This window comes from Oryza brachyantha, chromosome 5 (assembly GCF_000231095.2).
Source record: "Oryza brachyantha chromosome 5, ObraRS2, whole genome shotgun sequence".
NCBI classification, from domain to species: Eukaryota; Viridiplantae; Streptophyta; class Magnoliopsida; order Poales; family Poaceae; genus Oryza; species Oryza brachyantha.
In genome coordinates, this window is record NC_023167.2 from 5,870,539 (window position 1) to 5,878,334 (window position 7,796).

General features: G+C 41.0%; 1 long non-coding RNA gene across 1 annotated transcript; it reads left to right on the top strand.

The window, feature by feature from the left end:
- The first annotated feature begins 5,244 nt into the window (after positions 1-5,244).
- On the top strand, positions 5,245-5,848 carry LOC107304268. The gene is made up of 3 exons (XR_001550296.2): positions 5,245-5,343; positions 5,449-5,517; positions 5,629-5,848. It is a non-coding gene; the product is annotated as an uncharacterized LOC107304268 (long non-coding RNA).
- The last annotated feature ends 1,948 nt before the right edge of the window (positions 5,849-7,796 follow it).

Here is a 7,796-nt window from a genome sequence, read left to right on the forward strand (position 1 = left end):
TCGTAAAAACGAATTTGTTTAAGAAATATCATCGCCGTTAGGGTTTCGTCGGTATTTCTCCGTTAAGTTCTATAGTGTGAACAGTGTATTTAACGCAAAAATGGACGGAACCATAACTGTGATGGCATTTCTTAAATAAATTTGTTTGTACGATGACGTTTTCTAAAACTCGCACTCGTCAATAACATTATATTTGTCAGTGATATTTTTTAGATTTCATAGAACGCGTAGAATGGAAACCCGGAATGTGCACCGTATGTCGGTATGATAAGGTTCTAAAAGCTATACACGTCTTTTAAAAAAAACTATACAAGTACATAAAAAAAGCTATCTTCTCCTACAACTATAAATGAACTAATACCAATAATAGGAAGGCATTGTTGATATAACTTTAACACTAATTCATAAATGCATTACAAAATAGATTTTTAATTAATCTCTTAAAAATATCACAGCGTATACAATACTAGAAGGCTCATAAAGTTTCTATGAATAAGAGACAAACCAACAACCTCCTAAAACATGAGTAGTTGCACACACTAGACATGAACCAACCTATATGACTTAATTAACTCCGGGCACAGTGCCAAACGATCCTTTAGTGTAAAATTTGGTACCTCCTAGTAACTAAAGTACTAGTAGATACGAAATTTTATATAGAAAAAAGTGGTACCTCATGTACCTTCTCAAGGACTGTAAAATTGTTGTTTACCAAAACATAATCCTAACGATCTCCATGAACCACACCAGCAACACACTGATTTGGTGGGAAATCCCCTTGAAGGGATCAACTAGCAGCCCTGAAATTACCCCCAAAATCACATAATAACTTGAATAAATTCAGAATTATCTGTGGCTCTGCCTCTCCCCTGTCAACCTGCTGCCCAAAATACAACCTGCTAACGTAAATCCAAGAAGAGAAAGAGGAAAAAGGAGCTCATTTAGGAAGTAGACATTTAGTCCTCGAGCACCACTATCTAATCCATCGTCCCCTACTAATCCTATTGATTCTCGTGCATTCGCATTTTACATCCAAAAAATGTATCAAACATACAAATCATAAAATTGTTGGTAAAAGTTTCATGACCCCAAGCTTATTTATAGAAATTTATAATACACTTGCAAATGGTTCAAAATGGCAACTACAAAAATCTATTCCCATTCATCCAAAAAAAATACTCCCATTCATCCAAAAAAACTACTCGCATTCATCCAAAAGGAAAAAAATCTGCTCCCATTCATTTAAAAGATATTATCAGATTTCGAAGGCATTTTTTGTTTGTCAACTACATGTGCATGCTGAACAAAATTGTTTACATAGAAAAATTTGGAAACCTGTACTGTCGAATTACAAGGATACACTTTTCTTAGTTACAAGGTTAAAATTACTAGAGAATAACTATAAGTAGTCAAGGGAGCAAAAATACAAAACAGTTCAGAAATTTAAGTTGGCCTAGTGCCATCTAAGCTTATAGCATCACCAAGAGCTTTCAAATATTTAGTTCATAAAACTTGCAGATAAATCCAAAGAAGTTGACCAAGGCATTGCTAAAACATGCAAAACTAGAAATTAGAAATATTAGTGTACTGTGTATATGTTATTCCACTGCCATCTAATTTCTAGTTAGACTAAGGCCCTGTTTGGTTCTTTAGTACTATGGACTAAAAGTTAGTCTCTGACTAAAATCTTTAGGCCCTACTATTTGGTTGGTTAGAGAGATTAAAAGAGACTAAAAGTAGTTATTTTTCAAATCATAAATCAGCAGTAGTAGAGACCGCTCCTTAGCAGCAGCGTTGCAGCAGCAGCAGCAGCAGCAATGCATTTTTCCAAGATTACAAAAATAACAAATCGCAAATAACATGTTCCACAAGATTTAAAAAACAGTAATTACATATTTTTAAAACTCCACAAACCATTGGCAACCCAATTTCGAAATTCATTCATCACTTGGATATCCATCCTATCGGTTGTATCATTTCCCTGAGACCATGTTGTCGGCAATGGAACATAGTTTTCATCTTCATCACACAGGTCAAAATCTTGATCGACTAGATGGCTTTCTCTAATAAAATTATGAAGTACTCCTTCTGTTTCATAATGTAAGAAGTTTTAGCTATATTTAGATTCATCTATTAACTAATGTATATTGTTTATATATATATGTCTAGATTCATTGATTTCTATATGAATTTAGGATACGCTACAAAATCTTACATTATGAAACGGAGGTAGTACTTTGCATGCAACAATTATTTTGCTTTGCTTATGCTGCGGATAACTTGGTAAACAAAACAAAATCCTCCAGTTATTCTTCAATACTCCAAATGACCTCTCTATAACATTTCAAATGGAAGAATGGCAGTAATTGAAATGCTCCTTTGTACCTCTAGGCATTATACCTTCATTGTACTCTTGGAAATGATATGTTACACCCTTGAATGGTGCAAGATAACCAGATTTGTTAGGGTATCTAGAGTCTACAAGATAAAATTTTCAATTAGGTGGATGTGGAAACTTGTCTCCTAATTTGTTTTGAGCATCATTAAACACTCTCATATCATGAACCGATCCGTGCCAGCCTGCAAGAATGAAAGTAAATCTCATAAGAAGTCACATACACAGATCACATTCTAACTCTTCTCCTTATTTTTGTTTCTATGCTGGACAGCAGTGGCAAGTGGTACCACAACTTGAATATGTGTTTCATTTATTGCTTCAATGCAATTATCCAAGTACGGAGCATACTTTCTAGCTTGTAACTGTTTATGCACTTGTGTGAACTGAGGATCTATTGGCCTAATGAAATCTGTTGCAAGCTTGATTATCACTGTCAACACTTTGTCAAACTTTCTTCTTATTGTCTCCAATGACCTAACAAATCGATTTTCAGCTTGTCTATCTGATTGAGGGCACCTATTATCCACAAAAAAAGAGCTAAAGCTTCCACTGATGACATTCTCTTGGTCGACTTCAAACCGTAAGACTCCACAAGCACACTATGTAACTTATCAAACATTGGTCTGTCCATTCTAAATATGTTGTAACAAGAAATTCTTTTGCCAAGTGTTGTCACCACCCATTCATGACCAGACTCCCAGACTCCTTTGCTACTCTGTATGGACTTTTGTTTGAGTACGAGTCCAAGTAATACGTACCACTTTGAGAGGCGAGCATAATAAGTCTCTCTTCTTTGTTTCTTGTAGCATTGTCATTGTCATGAGCTGTTTGCGCCAATCATCGCCATTGTTGTCATCACCGGATGAATCGTGGCCATCCTATAAGATCAACAAAATGGTCAAAACTAATATAGTACAAGCAAATAAAGATTGACACAAATAAACAGGTCAACAAGGAAGGTAACTATGCCATGGGGAAAAAATAAACATGTCCAACAAACAATATCATATAATATAAGTAGGTCCATTACATAACATGGGAAATCATCTAAAATAGGTCCATTACATAAATAACATGACAAGTATGCTGCTAATAAGGTCCATCTGCTGGCAATAATTGACTAGTACATATTCTTCTACCGACACCACCTCTGCAACCACAAAAACCTTGCTTCATTGGTTCTCATGTTCTGAAACATAACTCTATTGCCCATCTCTAGAAACACTGTGTTGCTCAGAAGTACTCTATAGTATCTTCTGTTGCACCACACTCAATTGCAAATCTTGACATCTAGTCATTGATTGCACATATTGGTCCCCCTTTGGTTTGCACTGTTCCACAAGCTTCTCCATGAGCTCGTTTGACTTCTCAATATCAGCTTTGTATGTACTGACCAACCCTGACATCATTTTAACAACTAGGCTCTTGCTTTTCTTCCCAGGACTTGATGTTGTTGATGTTTCCATACAGCTTCAAATTCTTATATTTCATAATTGAGATGAACCCTTTCATAATACTTCTTCAAATTCTTATAGCCTCTAGGTGTACATGCTCCATTGGGACATTTTCCATCTCTAAGTTCATCACATGCAAGTACACAGAAGGTAAAAGTATTGTCTTTGGTCCAACAAGCCTTGTCAAGGCACTTCTATAAAAGAAAATTGAATTAATACGTAGTAGCCTAATTAACATTGACATCTACGCTATGGGTAAGCTAATGCATTCATGAAGCAGGACACCAACAAAATATATCGTGTTGTCATCTTCGTCTTCAACATCATCATCATCTCCTTCCAGCACTGGAGCACACGCTGATGACGAGGAAGCACGATGCAGTCCACCTCCACCAAAGCTTGCACCGCCTTGAGAGAGGCCACCTCCACCGGCATCGCCTTGAGAGAAGCCACCTCCACCGACATTGCCCTGAGAAAGCCACCTCTACCGACATCGCCCTGAGAAAAGCCACCTCCACCGAAGCTTGCAGCGCCATGAGAGAATCCTGATGGGACGTTGGACATGGAAGACCCACGTCCTACACTACATGCAGCGCCGAAAGCAGGTCCAGGGGGACGAATCCCCACAACTGCCTGCCGGAAGCGGCGCCTCCGGACAGCGACCTAGCGCGGCCTCCTCCTCCTCCGTTCCCTCCACGTCCTCTGCTTCCTCCACGTCCTTCGCTACCACCCCGTCCTCCTCTGCCACGACTAGTCCCACGAGCCCGTGTGGGGGTGACGCCAGATCTACCAGAGGGTTGAAACGGAGGTAATCCATGTCCCATTGCCTCCTCTGGTTGAAAGATCTGCGCATAGGAGGACAAATCGGGGAAGGATTCGGCCTGCAAGTTGAGATCAAGAAGATGAATCCCAGTGGCAGCTTGTGATTGCGTGGGGGCTGGCTCGGAGAAGAAATTGAACACCCCGTCGACCTCGTTGTTGGCCATGGCGCCTTGCGGCGGCGGCGGCCCCCTGCTCCTTGTCTGGGATTCTGGGGACTGCAAAAATATATATCAGGACCTAACCAACTACTCATGCAGTAATCAAATAGATAGACTCATGGAGATGCTTAAAAAACAACTTTACCAAAAAGTATATATCAAGAATTATTATATTTTCTAACTTAAAATTTAATAGCTCCTATTATGTTAGATAACTAACAGATACATACTGTTATAAAGCAAAGATTATTGATATCTGCATTATGTTACTTGAGTTTTTGGTTGCAAAAATAAATCTTGCTATTATTATAGTGCAGTACTATCTCATGTACTGCTATGCCCAACTTGCTATTAGTATAGTGCAGTACTATCGCATTATCCCCCAAGTTAAAAAAGCCATTCTTTTGCAACTTACAAGGAGTCTGGTGCTCCGTCCTGGAGTGAGAGGAGGGAATTGATACCACCGCAGCGGCTGTGGCCAACGCAAGGAGGAGCAGGCAGGGCAGAATCGGTAAGCCGCGTAGATCCGTTTATATTAGTCCCTTGTAGAGATACCTTTTGGGACTAATTTTCCTTTTTTCGTCCCTACGTAACCACCAATCTCACGAGCACGCAGGGGGCAGGTGACGCCAACGCACGGGACGCCGGCACGCACGAGGATGTCGCCGTTGCAGCCCACGCACCGGTATGCCGCCGCCGCAGCCAACGCCGGAGGAAGCCGCCAGCCGATTGGTGGCTATTTCGGTCGCCGCGGTTTGCACTGATTTGACCCCTCTCGTGTGTGCGTCAACTGCAGATCAAGCACGCCGGCGTCGAGTCGGCCATTGAGTACGCCGTCTGCGCCCTCAAGGTCAATTCTCTCTCTCTCTCTCTCTATTTCTTTAAGATAGTGCTCTATCATGTCAACTAGTACCCGTTGCTCTAATTGTGCCGCCAACTTCACATACCGGAGCAAATCTCTTATGGTGAAGGTTGCATTTGCATATGCATCTTGTCGAATCAAACGGAGAGCATATTTTGTGCCCTTTTGTTTTAATATATTTATACGGTGTTCATAGAGCACTGTACTTTGGAGAAATTTCTCTTGATGCTATACTCCTACTGTTCTCAAACTTTGTCTCGAGCTGGTTCTAGCCACCTTAAGCTTGACTGGTTGAGCCTTGAAGCAGTCCAATCCGATGGAACTAACAGCAGGACAGCCGAATCAACCACCAGAGCAAGCTTACATACCACAAAGTAGCAGACCAAGGGGCATTCATAACTACGAGCAGGCCATGCATTAGGTGATTCAGGAGAGAGAGGTTAAGGAATAAACTAAGTTTATTTTTAAGTGATCGAGGAAAAAAAAAGCCCGAATGACATATTTACAAATAAAAAATAATTTGCTAACAAAATTTTTATATACGTGTTCTTAGTTATCTAAAACCTAAGGATGAAAAATAAACTACGATAAAAAAACCCCCAAAATCCACACCAAATTTAAGGTTAAAAATTTAAATTATGGCTTTATAAGTACGAGCTAAAAGAGAGGGCTTAGAGAGGAGTAAGAGAGACTCGATAAAGTGAACAAAACTCCAGAATCATCTTGCCGTGCTATTTTTACTTATTACTCATTGCATCATCACAAAATATAAGTATTTTTTAAGTTGCACTAAATCAAATATTTAAAACATTGATCGTTAATAACAAAAATATCATCCATGTAAGAATAATATTACTATGTGTCGACGATAGATGTTGGCAACAAACTTATAGGGTGGCTATCGGGCTCGGAATTCAATGGTTAAGATAAAGAAGGAGACGATTTACCCAGGTTCAGGCTCTCAACGTGGCGAGATAATACCTTACTCCTGCTTGGCGATCGTGTTGCGTAGATGAATCTTGGTTGCCCTCAAGGAGGCACCCCGTACCCTTTTATATAGCGGGGAAGGGCTACAGATATGATAGAGCCCTAATCTAACAAGACTAAGATCTATCCTAATTCGGTTACAAGCCGGGTCCGGAGTATACGACATGCAATCCGATACGCACCAGACTCCTAGTTGACACCGTACAGATATATTCTCCTCCTATTCGGTACCCTATTGTCCGTACATATTCGTGTAGTCTACGGATACCCCGGGTATAGGTATCCCACAGCAGCCCCCGGAGACGTACATAGGCGCGCAAATCATCCATGTAGATTGTTGATCATCAGGCATATCTTCACACGGCATGCTTAACGTTATCCGAGTGCTTCCTAGGTGCTCCCCGAGTGCTTCTCGAGTGATCTCGAGTACTCTGTGACGATTGTAGAGGCTGTGGAGGGCTCCGAATGGGCGATGCACCTAATAGGTGTAGCCCCCGACTCTATGCTGAAATGCGTAACAATTAAACATAGTCATCTATGGACTGTTACCTAGAAGGCTTTCTCAAAGTTCCGAACCTTTCGACTTGAGCAACACCGTTCGGAGTGCTTCTTGACCCGAGTGATTCGGAGGTGATTTTGTGCCATGTTCCCTCAGACATACAGCGTTCGGCTATTTTTGCCTGAGGGGTAGGTTAAGCCGACTGGCTCAACCGTCACAGCCGAGTAGTTAGTACCGAGTATATTCGGGTTTACTCAAAGTTTAGGCACAGGCTAAAAAGCGCAATTAAGTGCCATGGGCGATATCGAACGACGCCTGCCCGAGTGCAGCCATGGGCCCATAACATAGGCGTACCATCGATTCCCAATTTGAAGGAAATTACAAATTTCATATCACCATATGGCGCATCCATAAAACTCGCAATAGTCCTTAGAAATAGCATTGTATCAATTGTGCCAGCACTGTAAATCTCGGCCCGCTCTGCTCACATGGGGACACAACGACAGTTAGTTTGGTAACGGAATTTTCTAGCCGTTAGGCCCAGTAGCAGCCCATTTAAGCCTCCCGTTACCCTGCCTATTCATCTTCTTCCCCGCCGCACCAGTCACTGCAGGCC